The 22,378-nt window shown below is 46.7% G+C and overlaps 1 long non-coding RNA gene across 2 annotated transcripts in view; it reads left to right on the forward strand.

Annotated features, from left to right (window-relative positions):
- Positions 1-2,329: 2,329 nt before the first annotated feature.
- LOC145722320 (uncharacterized) overlaps positions 2,330-22,378 on the forward strand; it is a 61,606-nt gene continuing 41,557 nt past the window's right edge. The window contains exons 1-2 of one of the 2 annotated variants that reach the window (XR_014146486.1): positions 2,330-2,578; positions 2,940-3,034. This is a non-coding gene — a long non-coding RNA (uncharacterized LOC145722320). Of the gene's footprint in view, positions 2,579-2,700; positions 3,035-22,378 lie in introns of those variants that run through there. The other variant, XR_014146487.1, reaches the window with a different exon arrangement.

A 22,378-nucleotide genomic window follows, 5' to 3' on the forward strand; every position in this document is an offset into this window, starting at 1 on the left:
GCCTGCCTCAGTTTCTCTTTTCAGTTGCTGGAGTGTGTTGTGTAAAAACATCTTCTGGGGCAATAGGATATCTACACTGGTTGAAATGTAGGGATTGAAGACCCCTCTGTGTCCATTTGTCTCTTATAGAATGGGAAGAGAAGCAGGGGGACCCTCTGTTGGGTGGTTCTTCCCCACATCTCTGATATGTCTCCTCTTCGCTGTTTCTAGAAGCACAGCATCCTGATCCCAAAAACCTACCATCCTCTTTTCAGTCCTAACCCATTAGACCTTAGGAGATCACTCCCCTTCTTCTGGAAACTCTTCTGACTCTGCTCCCCTGTACTCACCTCTCCATCCTGCTCTTGATCATCTCAGCCTCCTTTTGGCTGCTTCTTCAGTGTAGGTTCCTTGAACTTCTGTCTTCTGCCCCGTTGCTTTCTCTTTCTCTACTCTTTCCTTAATCTCAACATCCACTTACAGGGTCTGTTACCCTCATCATGTGAATATCCCCAATCAACACCCCCATCTGGGTTGTCCACCTTAACCTTAACATCCATATGTCCACTTCCATCTACAAATAATCCTGAATGTATAATAGCTTCCTTTAAACCACTCTTCTCCCATTTCCCCATCCAGGCTGCAGAGCTACCATCTTCCCAAACACTCATGTTAGAGAGCCAGGCACTTTCTTTGGCTGTGTTGTTTCTTTCATTGCCTTCCAAATCCAATCAGCTGTTATGCACTTTCAGTTGTTTCTTTGAATTAGCTTTTAAATTGTGCCTTTTCAATTATTTAAAAATAATTTGTGCTTTTTGAATAAATAGCACAGTCATTTGGGTCAGAAATCAGAACTATATTAAAAGACATACACTGAAGTGTCTCACCCCACTCTCACCCCACTCCACTTCCCCTCCCCCCCCTCCCCCCTGCCCTGCCCTCTATAGGTGGCCACTCTTATTAGTTTCTTGTATATCCCTCCAGTATTTCATGTGGATGCAAGGAAAAGGATATAGATATAGATACATAGATAGATACAGCTATCGATAGATATATATGGATATCCCCTGCCATCCTTTTTTACACAAAAGGCAGTAAGTAAATGCTGCCTCTTTTTTTTTTTTTTTAAAGATTTTATTTATTTATTTGACAGAGAGAGACACGCGAGAGAGGGACACAAGTAGGGGGAGTGGGAGAGGGAGAAACAGGCTTCCCGCGGAGCAGGGAGCCCGATGCGGGGCTCGATCCCAGGACCCTGAGATCATGACCTGAGCCGAAGGCAGACGCTTAACCGACTGAGCCACCCAGGCGCCCCGATGCTGCCTCTTTTATATTTTCATCTCTACAATTTTAATTCAGGCCTTCCTCCCCTTCTGTCTGGTGACAGACTAGGCTCTATTGGTCCCTGGGTGAGGTGATCCACTGGGATAGATAAAAGTGGCTCTAGAGAAGTCTCCTAGGGTAGATGGATGACTGGAGGTGTGGCCTTGGACAAGTGATTTAACCAGTCTGTGCCTCATTTTTCCCATCTGTGAAATGGGATAATTCCTGAACCTATTTCATACACTAGTAGGGCAGAGTGAGAGAGAACGCTAGTTGCGTAGAACAGCAACTAGCATATGGTAGGCAGTCAGTATTACTGTTTTTTCTCCATTCCAGCTTTCGTTCTTGCTGGAATTATCTCAATGAAACATATTGATTGCTTCCACCTCAAAAAAAGATCTATTACCTACAGAATAAAGGCCAAACATCTTAGCCCATCATTGGAGGCATTCCAGGATCTGGCCCAAACTATCCCCTCTCCCCTCAGTCCCTCCATTGGGACTCCATTGGAGCTGACACTCCAGCCATACCATATGAGACACTGATTTCCAACACGCCACTTTTCTCAAAGCTCCTGACCTTCACTTGTACTGGTCTACTGATACAGAATGCCCTTTCCTCATTCTCTGCCTATGGAAATTCCTCAGATTTGAAAAATCCTCATCAAATACTATCTCATCCATGAAACCTTCCATGATTTTCTAACTTCCTCACAAGTAGTCACTCCTTCCTCTGTGTTGTTCCCCAAACTCTTTGTCTATAGCTCTCCCTGGTTCTTTATATGTTTCTGTCTTGAATTTTGGCCTGCGTTTCCACTGCTTAGATTCCCTGGGTACAGCATCCCTAACTAGCAGCTGTCCTCCTTCTGTTTGAACACTGGAACTGGGGAGTTTATCACAGCCTGAGACAGTCAAGTAGTGCCCACAGGCAAAACGTGTGTTAAAAAGTTTATCTCCAGAGGGAGCTGAATGCAGCCAGCACACACGTACGAGCACTCATTCCTTATTTATCAACACTGACTGTGTACTAGGTATTGGGGACACAAAACCAGACCCAGACTCTACATTCCTAGAACTGCTGTCCAAGCCCATAAATCAGCCAAGTCTCTGCTCTGTAATGTGCTCTGATACAAGTTTGAACTGGACAAGGAACTGCTGGTCCGCACCAGCCCACTGGAACCCTCCCCCACCCTGCCCCTTGCCTTCCATCCACCTGCACGCTGCTGGTCTTGGTGAGCCACCGAGCCAGGGATGACTTCTCAGCTGCGGAAACAGAAGTAAGTTCCCTGTTGGGTGCCATGGGAGAAAGTGTTACCTCTTTATGCCGACTTCCAAAGGCAGATGCCCTCCCAGGTACTGACCAGGCCATATGCTGGGCATCAGGGGTGGGGAGCAGGGGCGGAGCGTCCATTGCTGGAGTAGCAGTGCAGATTACCACACAGCTGGGCGGGCATTCCGGAACGTGTGCCGGGGAGATGGAAGAGAGCTTTTAGCCCTGGGAACACATGCGCACTTGTGCATAAAAACACGCATGCGCACTTGTGCATAGACACACGCATGCGCACATTCACACTTGCGTGCTGGTTTGCCTGGTTCAGATTCTTTTACTGGCCTTATTGCTATGGTTTCCCCAATCAGCAATTCAACCGAATATTTATTCAACATCAACTATGCGCCCAGGAGAGGAGGCAAGACACAGAAAGCAAGTGGAGATGAATCAATAGTGAAATCAGGTACTGTTAACTCACATCGTCACCAGAGATGGGGCCGTGGCAGGAAATGCGTGGATTGGAAAAGTTTCATGGAAGTCGGCCTGGGCCTTACGGGTGATCTAGGACCAGATTTAGGAGGTGTGGTGGGTGAGGTAGGAGTAGGGAAATACAGAGGCTGGAACAGCTAAGATGCATGCTGGACATGAGGAGGCGGCCCTGCAGTGCGGTGGGGGACAGGGCTGGCTGGGCAGGGTGTTTGGGTGGCCTGGCTGAGGGCTCTGGCCTGGGCTGTGAAGGTAGTAGAGGCACCGCGGGCTCTCATGCAAGAGTGTTTGTGGGAAAGCAATGGCGGAGTGGGGAGAAATTAGAGACTAGAACGTCAGCAGGGAGGCTCTGGTGTCACGGAGACCTGAGGGGATGAAGGTCAGAATGAAGGGGTTACAGGAAAGGAGGAGGGCCCATGCCCATTAGGGAGCATCCTTCTCTCACTCAAAATCACCTGTGCATCTGAGCCTGTCACAGGTGATGTTGGCAAAGGGAGAAGTGGCCAGGTGTACTCACTGGGTGCTTCCCTCCACCACTCCCATGTGGTCATGCTTATCCCTCAACTGGACAAAATAAGGGCTCCTCTTATGGTTTGGGGTAAGGAGGAGAGCTCATGAGAACAGGATAGTCTTCCACTTTCAAAGAGCGCTGGTCTGCATTGTCTTTTATGTTTGATTAGATCTCCAGATTGAGCTTTTTGGAGAGCCACCTGACAACAAGACATAATGAGGTGCCAGGGTGGAAAAGGGAAGGGGGAATCACCTCCGTGCATCCATCCATCCATCCCTCCATCCGTAAAACAAGTATTTATGAAGCACCTACTCTGTTTGGGGCAATATGTTAGGCTCTGAACATACAGTAATAAATAAGATAAACACAGTTTCTTCCCGAACGAGTCTTGCATTCTGGCAGTGAAGTCAGATTTTAAACAAATAGGGATAATTACAGTTGTGATAAGTACTATGAACAGTTTAGGGCACTGTGAAAATATGTGTTAGGGAACCTTAGGCAGCCCTGAGAAAGTGACTTTCAAACTGGAATCAGAAGCAAGAAGAACTAGCTATGTGAAAAGTTAGAGAAACAAAAGAACAGAATGTGTAAAGGCCCTGGGGTAGAAAGGAGCCATACCTATTGGAGAGACAGAGAGAAGTGCACTGTCACTGGGCAGTAAGAGCAAGAGAGAGAGAAGCCCCAAATGCAGCTGGTGAAGCAGGAAAAGAAATCGTGCAAGGCTTTGAAAGTATGATAGGCAGGGTCATGGGGGGGGGGCACCAAAGAACAAACACCACTTATTTCATAACACATTTCCAATCTGGAGTTGGCTAAGAGAGAATGGAACCGGCACAAGAAAGTGGGGGTGAGAGGGAGGAAATGGAAATTATAGGACAGCAGAGACAGGCGGCATTGCAGGCATGAATCAATGTAATACTTGCTACTTTAATGTTTATTTGTTTTAAAAATAAGACACCAGATTTCTAGTACTTCCAGGAATAGACACCGCTACATCTTGGTCTACATTGTTCCTGCAGCCTGCGATGTGCTCATATTTTTGTTTGAGCTGGTCCTTTAAGAAATCCGCCCCCGCCCCATCACTCTTCCCTGGGGCCACAGGCAAAATGGACGACCCTCTCTATTCTCCCAGAGCTCATCTCTGCAACAGCACGCACCCTGCTCTGCTGGCTGGGACTTGGGTCTGCCACATGTCAAGGTTGCCCATTAGTGATGAGCTCTCTAGGCATAGAAACCATGCTTCCGTGACCTTTATGCTATCATATCACCTGGCAGAAAGCATGTTCCACAGAGATCTGAAAAATCGAAGGGCAGAATAAAACCTAAAAGAAGAGTTTTCTGGTGTGTCCTGAGTTTGATACAATTGAAAGCAGAGGGAGGAGGAGTTCAGTGCATAGTAATGGGTTTACCATGGGCTGCCCCTACACACATGCAGAATCCAAAAGAATATATTAAAACAGCCATTTCTTCTGGTTTGTGCTGCAGCTTCCAATTTCTTTAGAGGGTGCAGAGCGTTGGGTGGCAGGGGTGGGCTAGTCAGTCAGGACCTCTGGCTACTTCCACATGACCCCTCCACCTAGGGAGGGGCATATCAGTTCATTCCACCTGGACTTTCTCTTTCTTCTCCTCTTTCCCATAGCTCCTTCATCCTATATACCGTGTCTTTAGTTCTTTCTATCCTTCTCTTCAGCCTCTGCCAAGGTTCAGCAAACATTCAGCTATATCTAGCTCTACCCAGGTGGGGGCGTGGTGGCGCTGTATTGTGCAGGTGGGATGTCTACAAGGTGAGTAGATTTTCACCTGCTCCCCTCCTCACATGTTTGCTGTGTGTCTCTGCTAAAAGAATCTATCACTTCCCTTGCCTTGAGTCCCATTCACAAATGAGCCCAGCCTTGGTATGTGCCATGTTCCAGGAATAAATAGGGTACAGGACAAAGCCCATCACCCTGGGCTTCAGATTTTTGGCTGATGACCTCGTCAGTTCCCTTGTGAGAACCTGGTTCTGGTCCCCGGCAGAGATTGTAGAACCTTTCTCTTCTGTGTCCATCATGACTTGCATGTATTTCTCTATCCACAGCTGGAGGAATCAGTCATGATCCTCCACGGTCACCACCATGTGACCTTGAAAGATAGTAGGGGTGGGAGGGGATTAAGTGCAGTGAGTGGGTGGTCATGAGTATCACTTGCCTCATCCAAACTTTTTATCAAGGCTACTTACAAAGTACCTGATTGTCCAATTTGATTTTAATTTCCTTTTTCTGTTTCTTCCTAAGCCTCCAGGGAATGAACAAATAACAAAAGAAACGGCGTACAAAGGAAAAATTATGATGTGAGAATTTCACTAAAGAATTTAGCCCACATTACTCTGTTCTAGTTCTAAGGCCTTGGAATTGGCCCTGAACTGGGGTCTGGGGAATCTAGCATTTGTTCCCACAGTATCTTTATTAGCCAAGCAACCTGGGCTAAGTCTAAACCTCAAGGATTTTCCTGTTCCTAGCTGTCCAATTGGGCTAATGATGTCGGTCTATCCCAGGAGTCTACTGTCAGGTTAAATGTAAGGAAAGGATTGTATGAAACATGAAAAATAAGGTTGCATTTATTCCCCTTTGAAAATCACACGTCTGCCTCCAGGTCCTGCCCCCACATTGGGCAGAGTTAGAATGCAGCAGGCTTGCTTTTGGCCTCTCCTCCAGAGAGATGGGAAGCGGGGCTCCTTCACTCCCAAGAGCAAGCTGCTACTGCCCTCTAGTGCAGCATCCTGCCCAGACCTGGTCCCTGTGTCCAGCCTGCAGGCTAATGGCGGAAAATGGAGCTGTTTCTTGGCAGGGCTGTGACCAACCTTTTCTCAAAAAAAGCCTTGCCTCATACTTCTCCATGTTCTTGCTTTGGGTGGTGATTTCTGCTCTTTTCTATAATATTCTAAGAACAGGTAATTTTTCAGGTGTCTACTATGGGCTGATGGGCAGTGTGCCTGCATTGAGGTGACGTCTCTCCCTGCCTCCAATCTCCCTCTGCTGCCCAGTCTCCCTTAGGAGGGGGCATCTCAAACCAGTCATCCCCAGGATGTTAGCCTTCTGGAAACATTCCGGGGATGATGACTGAGCCTCCTTCCCCCTCTTGCAGTGGAAAGGACCCAATGGGATTAAGAAGGACACTACCTACTAATCTCCTCTGTCCTCATGGTGCTTGGTGCAGAGCAGGCATTCTGGAAGGATTTGCCTATTGAAGAATTTGTCTACTGAATGAATAATTGACCTTCAGGAGTGACTCCTGGATGGATCCTAAAACTCTACAATACATAAACATCTTTGAGAGCTACAGTGAAGAGGCTAAGAGTCAGGCACGAGAGCAGACTTGGGATTGAATTTTGGGTGCTTTATCACTAGTGGTGTGATCCTAGGCAAGTTTCTTAACATTTCTGAGCCTGTTTCTCATGAGTCAAATGGGCATCAAGGGATACTTTCCTCAACAAGAGGGTCATGAGAATTAAATGAGAAAATGCATGTGGAGTGTTTGGAAAACGATAAGCATTCAGGAAGAGGACCTTTTGGGCACACGACTCCATTTGAGACACTGCTGGGACCCATACGAGAGTCAGGCAGCTCAGGAGAGCAGGGTGGAGGCGGCACACTTAGCCAAGGAAGAGGCAGTGTCTGCAGCGATGGGCACATGTGCGTGCATGGGTGTGCACCCCTATAAGCCAGGTGTCTGGGACAGAGGATTTCCATATACCGTGCAGTCTCAGCTGAAGAGCCTAGGGTGTAGAGGTGACAGGTCCTCTCCCCTCTTGGGGTAACTTCCAGGAAGAGGAGTGGTCCCGAGTACTCTAGCACCCGCAGAAGTCTGGTGTATGCACTAGTCATGGACTTGGTCATAAGTGTGGGAGGGGCAGCAAAAGACAAAACCTTTCCTTAATAAGGGGAGGGTTGTCCCTGGGACTCTTGGACAGCTGGGATGCTAGGACCTGGGAGCTAGACAGCATTCTGGGGACATATCCACCCCCCAGTGTCCCTGGGGAAAGTAGCAACAAGAAAATCCCTTTTCCTCCTCTCCCTAGATACCTACCAAGGGCAGGTGAACCCCTTCTCTCCCCCCTCCCAGCCCCCACCCCAGTCCAGGCTTCCAGGGGGAGGAGGGCTCCTGAGGCAGCCAGCAACATCACTACCTCGATGTTCTTGTCCGCTGTTGTTCCTGAGATGGAACATTTAAATAAGAGAATTGATGATAAATAATATTTAGCAGAAATGATCTGCTTCTGAGGAAAGAAAAATTGCTTGATTTAGACACCAGATCTCTTGTTTGACTGTTCTCAGCTCTGTGGTCCGAATTTGACCTTCAGAATGGATTGACACAACCTCGGGGAGGGAGAGAATGCAGGCACGGCGTGTCCACAGGGCGAGGTCTGTGGGCTGAGAACAATGGCTGGCCCCGGCTCTGCGCAGTGCATCGGGAACAGACACAATACGCTCCAAACCCAAGGCTGCCTCCTGCACTTGCGCTGGAGGCGAGGCTGCAGCGTGCAGATGGGGGCAGGCTGCTCTTGACACGCGGCGTAAGGCATCATTTTGATCCCAGCTTTCAGCACTTCTGCGTCCCCCCAGCTGGTGGGAGGAAGCAGAGAGAAAGTGGTCTGCCAAGGCTTTCCAAAACCTTGGGGAAAGCAACTGCACTGAAGGATTACAAAGAGCACAAGGGCTTATCTTCTTGCGGTGGTGGCAAAGGCCAGTGGGCTCGGTAGCACTAGAAAAGTATTGATTGATCCTGGGGTCCAGAGGACCTGCATTAGCCTACTGAATAAAAGGGTCATGTTCGGGGGCCTGGCCTGCAGGATGGGGTGTGGGGGAAAGAAGGGGAAGACATTTCTTCCGTTCTTCTGGACTAGGGCATTGTAGATTCCAGGGACAGAAGAAAAGATCAGCATTCAAGGCAGACACCATTCCTTTTACCGCCCTAGGAAGCTTTGGAAGTATCAGCCATTTTGGACATTTCTCTGTAAAGTGAGGTTGGCCTTCTCATAACCTGGAACCCAGATGAGAATGGAAGGATTTGGGGCCAGGTGGGGCTCAGTATCTGCAGAGGGTGGTAATGGGCAATGGCTGGGATGGCGGCAAATTGTCACATCCCAGAATACCCACAAGAGGTCATGGGGACATCGCAAGTGTGCAGAGAGCTGCAGTGGGGGGTCTAGGAGAAGCCAGCGTTCTGAGATTGTCATGTCATGTGGCCTTGCATGGGCTTCCTCCTCGGCCTGGAGTATCCTCTCCTTTTCTGCTGAGAAGCTTACTAGCCAGGCTTCCAGAACAGCTCACATTTGACCTCCTCTGTGAAATCCTTCGTGCCAAAATAACTCACTCTTTCCACTGTATTTGGCAGTCCTTTATTCGTTCTTCCATTATATTCAACATTTGTAATTATGACATTAATTTATTTCACTAAATTTGGGGCCCTTAGAGTAGATACTGTTTTTAAGTGCCTAGCATACAGCAGCTAGTAATTTATTAATTCATTCAACAAATAGGAATTACGATTCAGGAAAGCAGGCTGAAAGCATGGGGGTGAGATTCTGTGGGAGATACCAGGGTGAGACTCCAAAGCCCTCCAAAGCCGGGTTGGGGGTGGAAACAAAAGCAAGAAAGTGCCCTTGTCCCTGAGGAATTGAGCACTGGGCAGAGTTGTAATGCAGGGATCCCAGCACAGGAATCCAGGTTGGAAATGGAGCTCAGGGAAGAGTCCTCCTCCCCTGCACATGGGCTGGAATGAGAGCCACAGAAGACCCCAAGTCTGCCTTTGCTGCCCCCTCCCCCGCCCCCCCGCAAGATGTGCATTTGCTGAGAGTGTGAAACCCTCAATCCCAGTCTGGAATCAGAGCCCAGGGGGTGCCCCCCAGGAGCTGTGTATGCAACATGCTTTCCATGTCAGAGTTAGCTGAGAAGTGAGTTGTTATTGCCTGTTTTTCAAAGCACAATTCCCACTGCTGGTCCATCTGACAGGTGCTCTCCCAAGAAAGGAAAGATACATTTCCTTGCCTTTACCCACCTGGTGACTGGGTCAGAAAGAATTGCTTCAGTCATTACTTGGTAGAACTATGCCTTGGTAATGCTAAGCACACCCCTGAGCAGGTTGGAGACCCTTCACCGTACAGATCTTCCATGCAGAATAACTTATTTGAGCACTCAGTTAATTCCCAATTGTTCGTCTCCTCAGTCAGATTCCTGGCTGCAGACATGGGTTTGAATGCTCAGCAGAAAATGTGAATGTTGAGTGAATGGTTTGTGTGTGTGTGTGTGTGTGTGAGAGAGAGAGAGAGAAACAGAGACAGAGATGGTTAGGAATAACTGACCACAAATCTTTGATAGCTGTCTAAACAAAATAGCCAGTATTTTCCGATTGCCTTGAAAACTGTTGTGTTTCAAAATCACTGCCAAGAGATTTTGAACTTTTATTCAGAAAAACAGGAAATGAGAAGAAATCCCCCAGGGAAGAAATCTGACATTTTGAGGCCAGAGACCGACTCCCTTTGATGCACTAACAAGGACCATTACATATCCTGTGTTTTGGGTTGAACAGATCCCTCTAGCTGACCTAACAGTCCCCCAGAAATATGGAGTGACCAAGAGGGGCCAAGCCAGACCTCGGGCTTTGAAATTCTTTAAGACCCTGGACCAGCGCCCTCTGCTGGCCACTCTTGGCTCAGCCAGAGGCCGTTTCTGCAGTTAAGTCCTACCTATTGCATCGATGAGTTAAAAACCAAACTCATTGAATCCAGGGTGTCCAGGTACGATTTTTCTCTTCCTATTTCCAGCTATTTTTTTTCTAGCTCCTCCTTTCCCAGTTTCTTGTGGAGTGTGTGTGTGTGGGGGGGAGCTTTGATAAGACAGAATAAACAGTTTTTATTAGCATAAATCCACAGACATTTTGAGAGCCTCACTATCAGGGTAGAAGGGCTTATTTTTCATGTAGATGCTCTAACCTGAGGGATTCAGCCCTTACTCATTGGGACTGTGCCTCAGTTACGCTAAGACTTAAAGCCTCTTCGTATGATATTGTCAAGTGAGAGCCTGCCCCTCGTCCGCCAGGGTATAGTGAGAGGAGATGCGCAGATCTTGGGGTGGGGACACCGCAGCTTGAAGTGTCTCTCCCTACAGAGCAGGGCCAAGGGGAGCGGTTGAGGGGAAAGAGGAAAGGAAGGCAGAGTAAGGAGCGTTCAGGGTCCCATTTAAGGAGGACCTTTATGATCTGGGAGGCGATCCTAAGAGAAAAGTCAAGAATGTCTTGTCCCATCCTCCTGATCTCTGGTCAAATACTGGGAAGATTGCGTTTATTTAGGGGACCAGACACAACCTACTTGGCCTCACCAGTGAGGGCCTTTAAAGACCATCTGTTGGACCTGGACCCCATTTTCACATATTTGACTTGAGCCAACTCCTTCATATATCAAGAGAGCTACTTGTGTTAAGATGGTCTCTCTGCAGAGCTGTTTAGACTTAGAATATTTAGGTTTGGGCTTATCCAGAAACCAGGTCTTCCCACTACATTCTCCCCTACTTTCTGTTCAAAAATAAGACGAACCACACAGTGATGGAGCAGAACAGTTGTTAGAAACATGGACTGTCGTGTCGGGCTGGCTGGGTGACGGTCCCTGCAGTGTCCCACATAACCACCCTTTGCCTCAGTTTCCTTATTTATAGAGTGGGAATATCGATGATGCTCACCATAGAGGGTTGTCGTGAGGGTCAAGTGAGTTAAGACACAAAAACACCAAGAAGAGTTCCTGGCTCATAGGAGCACTCCACAGTTGTCTCCCACCACCGCCATCAGTCTACGACCAACATGTAAGAGACAGAAAATATGTCCCCAGGAACCACCACCGCATTTGTACTTGATTGCCTATGTTCTCGTGAGTGGAAAGGGAGATGCTTGGGTGGTATGTCCATCAGAACAAGGGGTCACCAACATCCAGTTCATCTGTCTTCTTAGGGACACGGATGACTTCTACCTGGAATATGCACAGGGCCATGTGAGGAGTTCTGGTCAATAAAATGTGAATGGATGTGATTTCTGTCATTACTTCGGGGCTGAGCAGTTAAAAGCCCAAATATGATTCTTTACTTCCTTTGTCACAGCAGCTGTGAAGGTCAGAGGTTATAGAAGATGCAGCTACAAGATGGTGGGGGGGGTGTGCCGATTAACCTGGGTCCTCCAAGGATGGTGTGGAGGAGCCCACCCGCACTGACTATCCATATGTGGCATGAACAAGAACTGAACTTTTGTGGTGTGAAGCCCCCGAAGTTCAGGAGTTATAACCATAGCACAGCAGAGTCCAATAGTTCTCGGTCTCGTCTGCTTACTTGGGGACTGTTAGAAATGCAGATTCTCAGGTTCCACACCACACAAAGTGAGTCAGAGCCTGAGGGCGGGGCTAGCAATCTGGGTTTTAACAGCTCCCCAGGAGATTCTGACACAGGTCAAGTTTGAGAGCCACTGCTCTAATCTATCCTGGATGCTTTCTCAGGGGTCAGTTACACAGGGACTTTGCCCCCAGAGGTGGCCACTGCTTGGGATGATCCATTCTGCTTTACCCCTTTCCATTGGTAGAGATATTGAAGCCCCAGCTACCTCAGAATGGTTAACGTTTGAGCATGTCAAGGCCTAGGATATTTACCCGAGGTCAACAAACCACATGGAAATGGGTTCACTGTTGCTTTAAGAAGGTGAGTGCCTTCTGGTTCTTTTCAGGTGTGTCTGAAAGCACTGGGCTTATTGCACTCCTTCTCACTCTGCTTGAGAGCCCTTCTTTACCCCAGGGAAGAAAGAGACTGATGATCCCTATTTTACCAAGGAGGACTACGAGGCTCCGAGTGGCCAAGTTATTTATCCAGAGCATGGAGCTCTATAGCTTTGCACCACACACAGCCCTGGCGCTGGGCTTCACACAAGCAGATACTCAGTAAATGGATGTAGAGAAAAATTAAGACACAAAGACATTGGCTGCCCTAATACATCGTTTAGTTGTCTGAGCTTAGCTGGATGTCAGTCTTGGTGCCCATTGCTGTGTCCGGATGGGTTTCTTCAGCAACAAGGGGGCGCCTGGGCAAAGGGTAGACACAGGAGGGACAAAGCAAAGGGCTGGGTTAGAACAGTCGGATCCCGCCTTCCTGAGTCCTTCCCTTGGCAGAGCTGTCCCAGAGAAGTGGGGGCCTGTGGTCAGCAGAGGGCAGTATTGCTTTAACAACTACTTCGATTACTTTGGGAGAAAGACTGCTTGCTCACATCTGCTTTGACAATACTGATGGAAATGACAGAGGCCAGAGGGTCTGGTTCATTTGAAGAACAAAAACAGCAAAAAAATGGATACCTACATCCCACCATCTGTATTAGACAATTAGCATTTCCTCTATAATTCTTTCAGATTTTCTGTCTGAAAATTTCTTATTAAAATGTTAGTAGAAGCTCTGCCACCTCTGCCCTCCGGCTAGTGGGGAGCTCACCTGTGTGGCCCAGTCCCTGAGCAACTAGGTGTGTGCGGTGGCATCAGCCTTCATTAAGGGTCTTATTCATCATATTCTCGCTGTTTAGAGATGTGTGCCCAAGCAGCTCCCCCCCCCCCACATGCTCTTTTTCCTTTCCTGTCTTTTTTCCTTTCTTTCCCTCTTGCCTCACACTCTCTCCTTTACCCCTGTATCTAGGCATGGTTCTAAGTGGATAGCTAATGGCTTAGCAGGGCCAGGTACCGGGAATCGGGGTAGGTGTGAAAGACACAATACATCCCTTCCCTTAAGAATTTATAGTCTTGGAAAGACAAATCCACAGAAGCAGAACTTAGAGGAGAAAGGCAGGAAAACATTTAAATCATGTTTTCCAAGCCATAGAGTAAGTGCACATTTGAGCCTCTGAGTCAAACCTTAGCAAGAGGCTCTGAAGTTTTTCAGGACTTCTTCATCATGAACTTTCTAGAATGTATCTCTTCCATGTCCGCAAACACACTGCAGGGTTTCCAAGAACCCATTCCTATACCCAAGAGAAAAAAGGGACAGATTCCTTAATCTGGCTCTGAGAGGGCAGCTCGGCTCATCCAAGAGGTCCCAGGTAACCCTCCCCCTGGAATTAACTAGAACCCATTCTTGCACCCACCTAAATCATTGGGTCAGGCTCCCTAGGACCACCCCAGCCGGGGGCAGAGCTTAACCAGGTTCTGTAACAGCCTGGCTCCATGTCCCCAGGCACTGGCTTAGCCTTCTGAAAAGGATGCTGTGCTGCCAGAGGGACCCAGGGTGCCCCACTGGGACCTGGGTGCTGGGAGGTGAGAGGCACCATCAGCAGCCATGGCTACATCAGCATTAGGAGAGTGATGAGCCTTTCTGAATAACGAATCTAGCTACAGCCAACTGTTGGCAATTAGTTAGAGCAAAGCCATGCTGTGCTCTGGATCTGTCAGCTGGGACCCCCGGAGGAGCAGAACAGTGGGAAGAGTTAGACAGAAAGGAAGGAAGAGTTGAAATTCTACCTTCCCTGGGGGCACCTGGGTGGCTCAGTTGGTTAAGCGACTGCCTTCGGCTCAGGTCATGATCCTGAAGTCCCGGGATCGAGTCCCGCATCAGGCTCCCTGCTCGGCGGGGAGTCTGCTTCTCCCTCTGACCCTCCTCCCTCTCATGCTCTCTGTCTCTCATTCTCTCTGTCTCAAATAAATAAATAAAATCTTAAAAAAAAAAAAAAAAAAAAAGAAATTCTACCTTCCCTGTCCTAGGCCAGCACTCTGGGTCTGTAGTGATCCTGAGTTAAGCCTTCCATAACCATATGAATCTGATACCTCTTTGATTTGAAAGACATATATAAAACAGTGAGGGGCCTTATGGGGTCATCTTGTCTACCTTCCTGCCTCTGCTTGGGATCACTCAGCAGTGCTTCTCAAAGTTTATTCTGGGTATAGTTCACCTGGGAACCTGGGAGCCTCGTTTCCAGGTGATTGCTGATGCTTCTGATTTGGGGACTACACATTGAGTGACAAGACCCATAGCCAGAGGCTGGGGGCGGGGGTGAGGGAGAAAGAGAGAGAGAGAGAGGGACTTTATTTCATTAAGTTGAGATCTTAGTCTTTATACTTCATTCATCATTTATATGTTCATTCATCCAACAGTGCTAGGCAGCTGGATTCACTTGTATTGATACAGAGATGGGTAAAAATAGCCTGGAGGAACCGGAGAGATGCCCTGGGGCTAGGAAGAGGAGACTCGGGAGGCTGAGTGGGTAGTGGACTGAGTCACACTGGAGTGAGCAGCCGAGGCCTCTGGGGGCCTGAGCTTCTCCTCCCTTCCGAGGATGCCCTTCTAAAGCAACAGTGACAGCTACCAAGGACCAAGGCGGGCGATGGGGACAGAGAAGTAATGCTCACATCATCTTCTCTTCAAGAGAGAAAATGCATCTTAAAAGCAGTGGGAGCTAATTTGCTCTTCTATAATCAATCACCCAGTACAGAAAACAAAAACACTGCAGCAAGCCTGGGACAGCTGAGAGGGGGTGCAAGGCTGGCAGGCAAGGGGGGAGGGCCTGCAGAGAGGATCGTTTTCTCCTTACGGGTTTACAATAAAACGAATCTTGAAGACATGTGGCACGTGTGTGCGTAGGCGTGGCTGCGTGCGTGTATGTTGGGGGTCATGTCTGAAGTGGTGCCAGTCTTCTGGTTCCCAAGCAGCTCCAGACTGCCCTGTTCTCCTGCCTCTTTTTTGATGTATATGTGGCAGCAGGGAAATGATGACTTCCGTTAAGGCTTCTCTGTACTTCTCCCTCCGGAAAGGGTCCCCAGCAGCCTGGAGCTTCCTTTTTGAAGAGCTTTCCCTCTTCAAGCTCATCCCTGGACAGCTTCTGTTCCCTCCTGGGTCTTAGTTCCCTCCTCTGTAGAATGGGGAGGTTCACTTTCCCTTCCCTGTTCACATGGCTGGAGTGAGGAGAAGTGGGGCATTACTAAAACTGATGTAACATGAACTGCCAGAGAAGCTGGTGCTCTGGCTATTACTATCTGGGTCTTGGGTTTGGAGGTGAGGAGGACAGCCCCAGCTAGTCTTAGGCCGTAGCTCTGGAAGAAGCACCCTCTCAGAAATGCCATGTGGCACTGTGTGCCGTCTCTAGCTGCCCCTGTCTCACTGTTAGAGACGTGTCCCCAACCAGCTCCCTTCCTCCCTTGCTCTTTCCTTCCCTGTCTTTTCTTCTTCTTTCTCTCCCTTTCCCTTTGTGCCCTCTCCTTTACCCCTGTATCTAGCATGACCATATTTTTCAAATTAAAAATTGGAACACAGCCTGGTAGTGCATCAGAGTATTTGAAATCTGTATGTTTACAGGCATTCTAGAATGTATGATCACTCTAAACATCTTTATGCTTCCTCCTTTGCCCTACTGCTGCTCTGGGCTATAACTACATGGCCATAAGACAACCAGTTGGGGTCAACATGATGCCAAATATCCAGATGCTTAAAAATGTCCAGATGGTAGATTTAATTTTGCAGTTTTGTTTATTCTGGGTGCTTCGTGCCCTGTGGACACAATTCAACAAAAACAAAATAGATGAATAAATAAAGATGACCTCTATAGCCTAAGCAGTGAGTTGTTTAGCATCTTGTCTTCAAAACAACTGGTAGACAGACTAGGAGTTTTTTCTTCCTGCTGATGATGTTTTGGTGGTGTGTTGTGCAGGCTTCACATAACCTGTCTCTGACCATGCTTTCTGGGGACCCTCCCAGGAAAGAGCCTCTTCTAATGAATGAAAGAACAGCCTGAGAAAGAAAACCATAACTTGGTTTTCTGGAGCCATAGGGTCTGTGTAATAGTGAGTGGAGTCCCTCATCCAAATCCCTATTACATCATCCATCCATCCATCCATCCATCCATCCATCCATCCATCCACCTATCCATCCATCCATCCATCCACCCATCCATCCATCCATGTACCCATCCATCCATCTCTCCATCCATCCATCTATCCATCCATCCATCCATCCATCCATCCATCCATTCATCCATCCAACTACCCGCCCATCCATCCCTCTATCCATCCATCCACCCATCTACTCACCCACTTTCTCATTTATCCACATGCTTTTCCTCCCTGTTTCTCTCCCCCTCCGTTCTTTCCTTCTTTTCTTTCCTTCCTCTCTCCTTCCCTTTCTCCTTCCTGCCTGCCTTCCTTACTTTCCACCTTTAAAACTTATATGCCTACTATTTGCCCTGCACTAGCTAGATACTAGTCTTGGTCTGCTATCACTGAGTTTACTGGGTGAGACAGATGTGCACACAGCTGTTAAAATGATGTTGTAGAACATACAGGAGTGCATTTCTTCCCTGGACCCATCCCTGGGCATTCCCACCTTCTCCTGGCTTTAGGTTTCCCCCCTCCCCAAGGTGGGGGCATTATGTCCAGGAGTTCAAAGAATCATAGAGAAGGGCTGCTCCTTCGTGGGAGGTAGGTCTCATTCCAGACAAGGTGGGTGGCTGGAAGAAGGAACAATTTGTATATAAAAATTTGAATGATATCCTTTTATTTCTTCTCCTTCTAGAGCTCTTAATTCATGTTTCTTCACAGAATAGCCACCCTCCAATCATGGGGAGCAGCAAGCCTCTGATGAGGTGGAGGACATTTCTTCCCTCAGAAGGTCCTGCTTTAGCATCATCACCCCCTAGTGGGAGCAGATGGACAGGGAAGCACAGCCATTTATTTATTTCAGTTCTGGCTGGTGTCTGGCCTGGTGGGAGAGTGTAACCAAGAAGACAGAAGGCTCATGGCTTTTGGAGCTTAATTAAACATATTTACAAAACCCAGGCCTGGTTAGCTAGTAAGGCACAATGAGAGGCTGATATTGTGTTGTAAGATTAATAAACCAATTAAATAAAGATTGCAGCGGCTTGGCAACCCCATTGGGGGCAGGAGGCAATTTTGACAGCTGCTCTTTTCTGATGATTGCCACAAATTTTAGAAGAAAAGACAGCCTGGGTTTCCCCCATTTCATGAGAGAATACCCGAGGCTGTTGTCTTGTCTAATGGCTCACACTGCAAGTCAGGTTGTTTCCCGAGCCTGTAGGTCGGATGTCATGTTTAGCCAACTGGGAAAAAAGAAAACAAAAGCTATTTCTTCCCCTCTAATCCTTTAAAAAAATATCAAAACCCACCACTATGAGACCATTTATTTCTCCCTGCAATGTACCATTTCTGGGGGGCAGGGGAATGGGGTAGCAGGGGAATTCTGGGAGTCCCAGCAGGAAGCTGAAGAGGGGGCTCCCTGTGGATGGAGGCCCCAGCTCCAGCTGGTCTGTCTCTTGTCCCCTTTCTCTCAGTGTTAGTGTGCTCCCTCAGAGCTCTGCTTCTCTCAGAGTCAAATCACCGTTGGGATTTTTTTTTTTTTTTAAGATTTTATTTATTTATTTGAGACAGAGAGAATGAGAGAGAGAGAGCACATGAGAGGGGGGAGGGTCAGAGGGAGAAGCAGGCTCCCTGCCGAGCAGGGAGCCCGATGCGGGACTCGATCCAGGGACCCCAGGATCATGACCTGAGCCGAAGGCAGTCGCTTAACGAACTGAGCCACCCAGGCGCCCTCACCGTTTGGATTTTTAACAAGTGCTTTATTAGGTTCAAATGTGCCCCCCCGCCCCCCCCATTTCCCGGGGCATAATTAGTAAAAACAGCCCCTTTTGCTAAGTGTGATGAAAACCTTTCTTTTGTGAAGCAACAAGTACCCTTACTCAGGGAATGGCCGCGAGGAGTGAACCACACACACCTCTCTTTCCTCAAGACCTGCAGGCAGGCCCTTCTCTCTGCTGGGGGCCAGGACCAAAGGCTTTCTGCTTAGAAGCATGAATGAGACTGTGGCCAAAGAGGTCCCCACCTGATGGGACATGTCAGTTAGGAGCCCTTGCCTTCAGGGATATCCAAAAGCATGAACAAAAGAGTGTTAGGGGCTTCCTACCCTGGCCCAGGTGTGGGAGCCCTGTGTGCTTTGGGGGGCCTGATGCCACACCAGCTTGCCTTGGCTTCCTTCCCACAGCTGTCAGAAGTGCTCTAGAGGATCAGGAGTCTGGAGAATGTTGATGGGGCTGGGCAAGTCAGAAAAGATTCTGCACGGTTTAGTTTTCTCATTTGCAAAAATGGGGGAGGGATAGCAATTATATAATTATAATAATAAAAAATCAATTATAATAAAATAATTATAATAAAAAATCAATTCTGTCCACTTTATAAAATTGGCAAAGAAGCAAAGTGAATAATGGACTTGGAGAGTTCTAGATAAATGTGAATATTTGTAGTTAGCTGGCAGTCCCTCGGTTCCTTTGTGGAACAAAATAGAGAATGAATGAATCAGACTCACCTGGGATGTACCAATTATGATCTTGCCCAGTTGTTTAAACTCTGAGAGCTTCATTTTAAGTGGGTGTGGCTTGAGGTCAAAAGTGTGGATTTTGGCATCATGATCAGACCTTACTTACCGGCTGTTTAACTTTGGAAGATTTATTTGTGTCTCATTTTTCTCATCTGTAAAATGGGAATGGGCATAATTCCTACCTTATAGGGTTATTGTAAAAAAAATTTTTTTTTTAAAGATTTTATTTATTTATTTGAGAGAGAGAATGAGAGACAGAGAGCACGAGAGGGAAGAGGGTCAGAGGGAGAAGCAGACCCCCCGCCGAGCAGGGAGCCCGATGTGGGACTCGATCCCGGGACTCCAGGATCATGACCTGAGCCGAAGGCAGTCGCTTAACCAACTGAGCCACCCAGGCGCCCTATTGTAAAAATTTTTAACATCACTCATACAAAGTTTACAGCTCAGTGTCTTCTACTTAGTAAGTGGTTAGTATAATAATAATAATAATAATAATATATAACCTTAATTACTCTCATTAAAAATGAGATTATGTCTATAAAGCGTCCTGCACAGTGCCTGGCACATAGCAGATGTTCAATATATAAATAGGTCCCATCTCCTCTCCTTCCTAAGTGAACCATCCAATCCATGCGCTAAAAAAAAAAAAAAAAAAAAAAGGCCCAGCTGTGTTTCCTGTTTAATAGAAAGGCTGTTGTAATGTAGAGTGAGTGGATAGAGCCCAAAAAGGTCCCATTCCTTTGAAAACTCTGGCCAACACGGTCACGGCTTTCTCCAGGAGAAAGAAATGCCTTTAAGGAACGAGCTGGGGAGAACAAGGATAGAAAATCACAAGCCACAGGTAGCCCCAGGGTGGCTGCTGAGGCCAGGATGGCCCCCCCCCACCCCGCCTGCCCATGGCAAAGGCAGTGAGGGCTCTGCAGATGTGTTCACTTGCCTCCCACCATATCCTAAAATCTAGGCAGCCCCTCAAGCACCGTTAAGTTAACATCTACGGTTTTCTCCCTAAGTTGAAATCATTTCAAGATATAATTTCAGGGTATAATAAATATGATTCTTTAAAGTGAAACCATTATCCCTTGTTAAATGTATTCAGTGGAATCCAGATACCACAGTGATTTGTTATCCATCATCATCCAGTTAAAAAGCATATGAGCAAACTGTTTCTTTAACATCAGGAAATTTTATTTCATTCTTTTTCTTAACTCATCTTTCTCTTCTATCTCTCACCGAGAGATACTACTACATTATCCTAATGTAGTATGTTTTTATGTTTGATAGTCCTTGATAGTCACCAAATATGCATTTCCTAAATATTATGTATGAAATAATATTATATATGCAATATATAATATTCTGTAAATACCAAAAAGCTTTTTCTAATTTAAATTTTAGTTGACAGTACATTGCAATATTGGTTTCTGAAGTAGAATTCAGTGATTACATACAACACCCAGTGTTCATCATCATAAGTACCCTCCCCCTCCTTCATACCCATCCCCCATCTAGCCCGTCCCCCGCCCACCTCCCTCCATCAACCCTCAGTTTGTTCTCTGTCATTAAGAGTCTCTTATGGCTTGTTTCCCCCTTTCCTTTTTTTCTTTTCCCCCTTCCCATACGTTCATCTGTTTTCTTTCTTAAATTCCACATGTGAGTGAGATCATATGGGATTTGTCTTTCTCTGACTGACTTATTTCACTTAGCATAATACACTCTAGCTCCATCCATGTCCTTGCAAATGGCAAGATTTCATTGTTTTTGATGGCTGAAATATTCCATTGTATATATGCCATGTCTTCCTTATCCATTTATCTATCAGTCGATGGACATTTGGGCTCTCTCCATAGTTTGGCTATTGTTGATAATGCTGCTATAAACATTGGGGTACATGTACCCCTTCAAATCTGTACTTTTGTATCCTTTGGGTAAATACCTAGTAGTGCAATTGCTGGGTCATAGGGTAGCTCTATTTTTAACTTTTTGAGGAACCTCCATACTGTTTTCCACAGTGGCTGCCCAGTTTGCATTCCCACCATCAGTGTAGGAGGGTTCCCCTTTCTCCGCCTCCCCGCCAACAGCTGTTGTTAATTTTAGCCATTCTGACAGGTGTGAGGTTGTATCTCATCATGGTTTTGATTTGTATTTCCCTGATGATGAGTGATGTTGAGCATCTTTTCATGTGTCTGTAAGCCATCTGATGTCTTCTTTGGAAAAGTGTCTGTTCACGGTCGTTTCATTCTTCTGCATGTGGCTGTCCAATTTTCCCAGCACCATTTGTTGAAGAGTCTGTCTTTTTTCCATTGGACATTCTTTCCTGCTTTGTCAAAGATTATTTGACCATAGAGTTGAGGGTCCATTTCTGGGCTCTCTGTTCTGTTCCATTGATCTATGTGTCTGTTTTTATGCCAGTACCATACTGTCTTGATGACGACAGCTTTGTAATAGAGCTTGAAATCTGGAATCGTGATGCCTCCAGTTTTGTTTTTCTTTTTCAGAATTGCTTTGGCTATTTAGGGTCTTTTGTGGTTCCATACAAATTTTAGGATTGTTTGTTCTAGCTCTGTGAAAAATGCTGCTGGTATTATGATAGGGATTGCATTAAATATGTAAATTGCTTTGGGTAGCATAGACATTTTAACAATATTTGTTCTTCTAATCCACGAGCATTGAATACTTTCCCATTTCTTTGTGTCCTTTTCAATTTCTTTCATAAGTGTTCTATAGTTTTTATTTTATTTTTATTTTTATTTTTTTTAAAGATTTTATTTATTTGTTTGACAGAGAGAGAGGCAGCGAGAAAGGGAACACAAGCAGGGGGAGTGGGAGAGGGGGAAGCAGGCTTCCCGCTGAGCAGGGAGCCCGACGCGGGGCTCGATCCCAGGACCCTGGGATCATGACCTGAGCCGAAGGCAGACGCTTAACGTCTGAGCCACCCAGGCGCCCTAGTGTTCTATAGTTTTTGGAGTACAGATCTTTTACCTCTTTGTTTAGGTTTATTCCTAAATATCTTATTGTTTTTGGTTCAATTGTAAATGGGATTGATTCCTTGATTTCTTTTTCTGCTGCTTCATTATTGGTGTATAGAAATGCAACAGATTTCTGCACATTGATTTTATATCCTGCAATTTTGCTGAATTCATCTGTTAGTTCTCGCAATATTTTGGTGGAGTCCTTTGGGTTTTCTACATAGACTATCATGTTGTCTGCAAATAGTGAAAGTTTTACTTCTTCCTTGCTGATTTGGATGCCTTTGATTTCTTTTTGTTGTCTGATTGCTGAGGCTAAGACTTCCAGTACTACATTAAATAGTAATGGTGAGAGTGGACATCCTTGTCTTGTTCCTGACAGTAGGGAAAAGGCTCTCAGTTTTTCCCCATTGAGGATGATATTAGCTGTGGGTCTTTGGTATATGGCCTTTATGATGTTGAGGTATGTTTCATCTATCCCTACT

Source organism: Leptonychotes weddellii, chromosome 6 (assembly GCF_054177405.1).
Source record: "Leptonychotes weddellii isolate Sample4059 chromosome 6, ASM5417740v2, whole genome shotgun sequence".
NCBI lineage: Eukaryota > Metazoa > Chordata > Mammalia > Carnivora > Phocidae > Leptonychotes > Leptonychotes weddellii.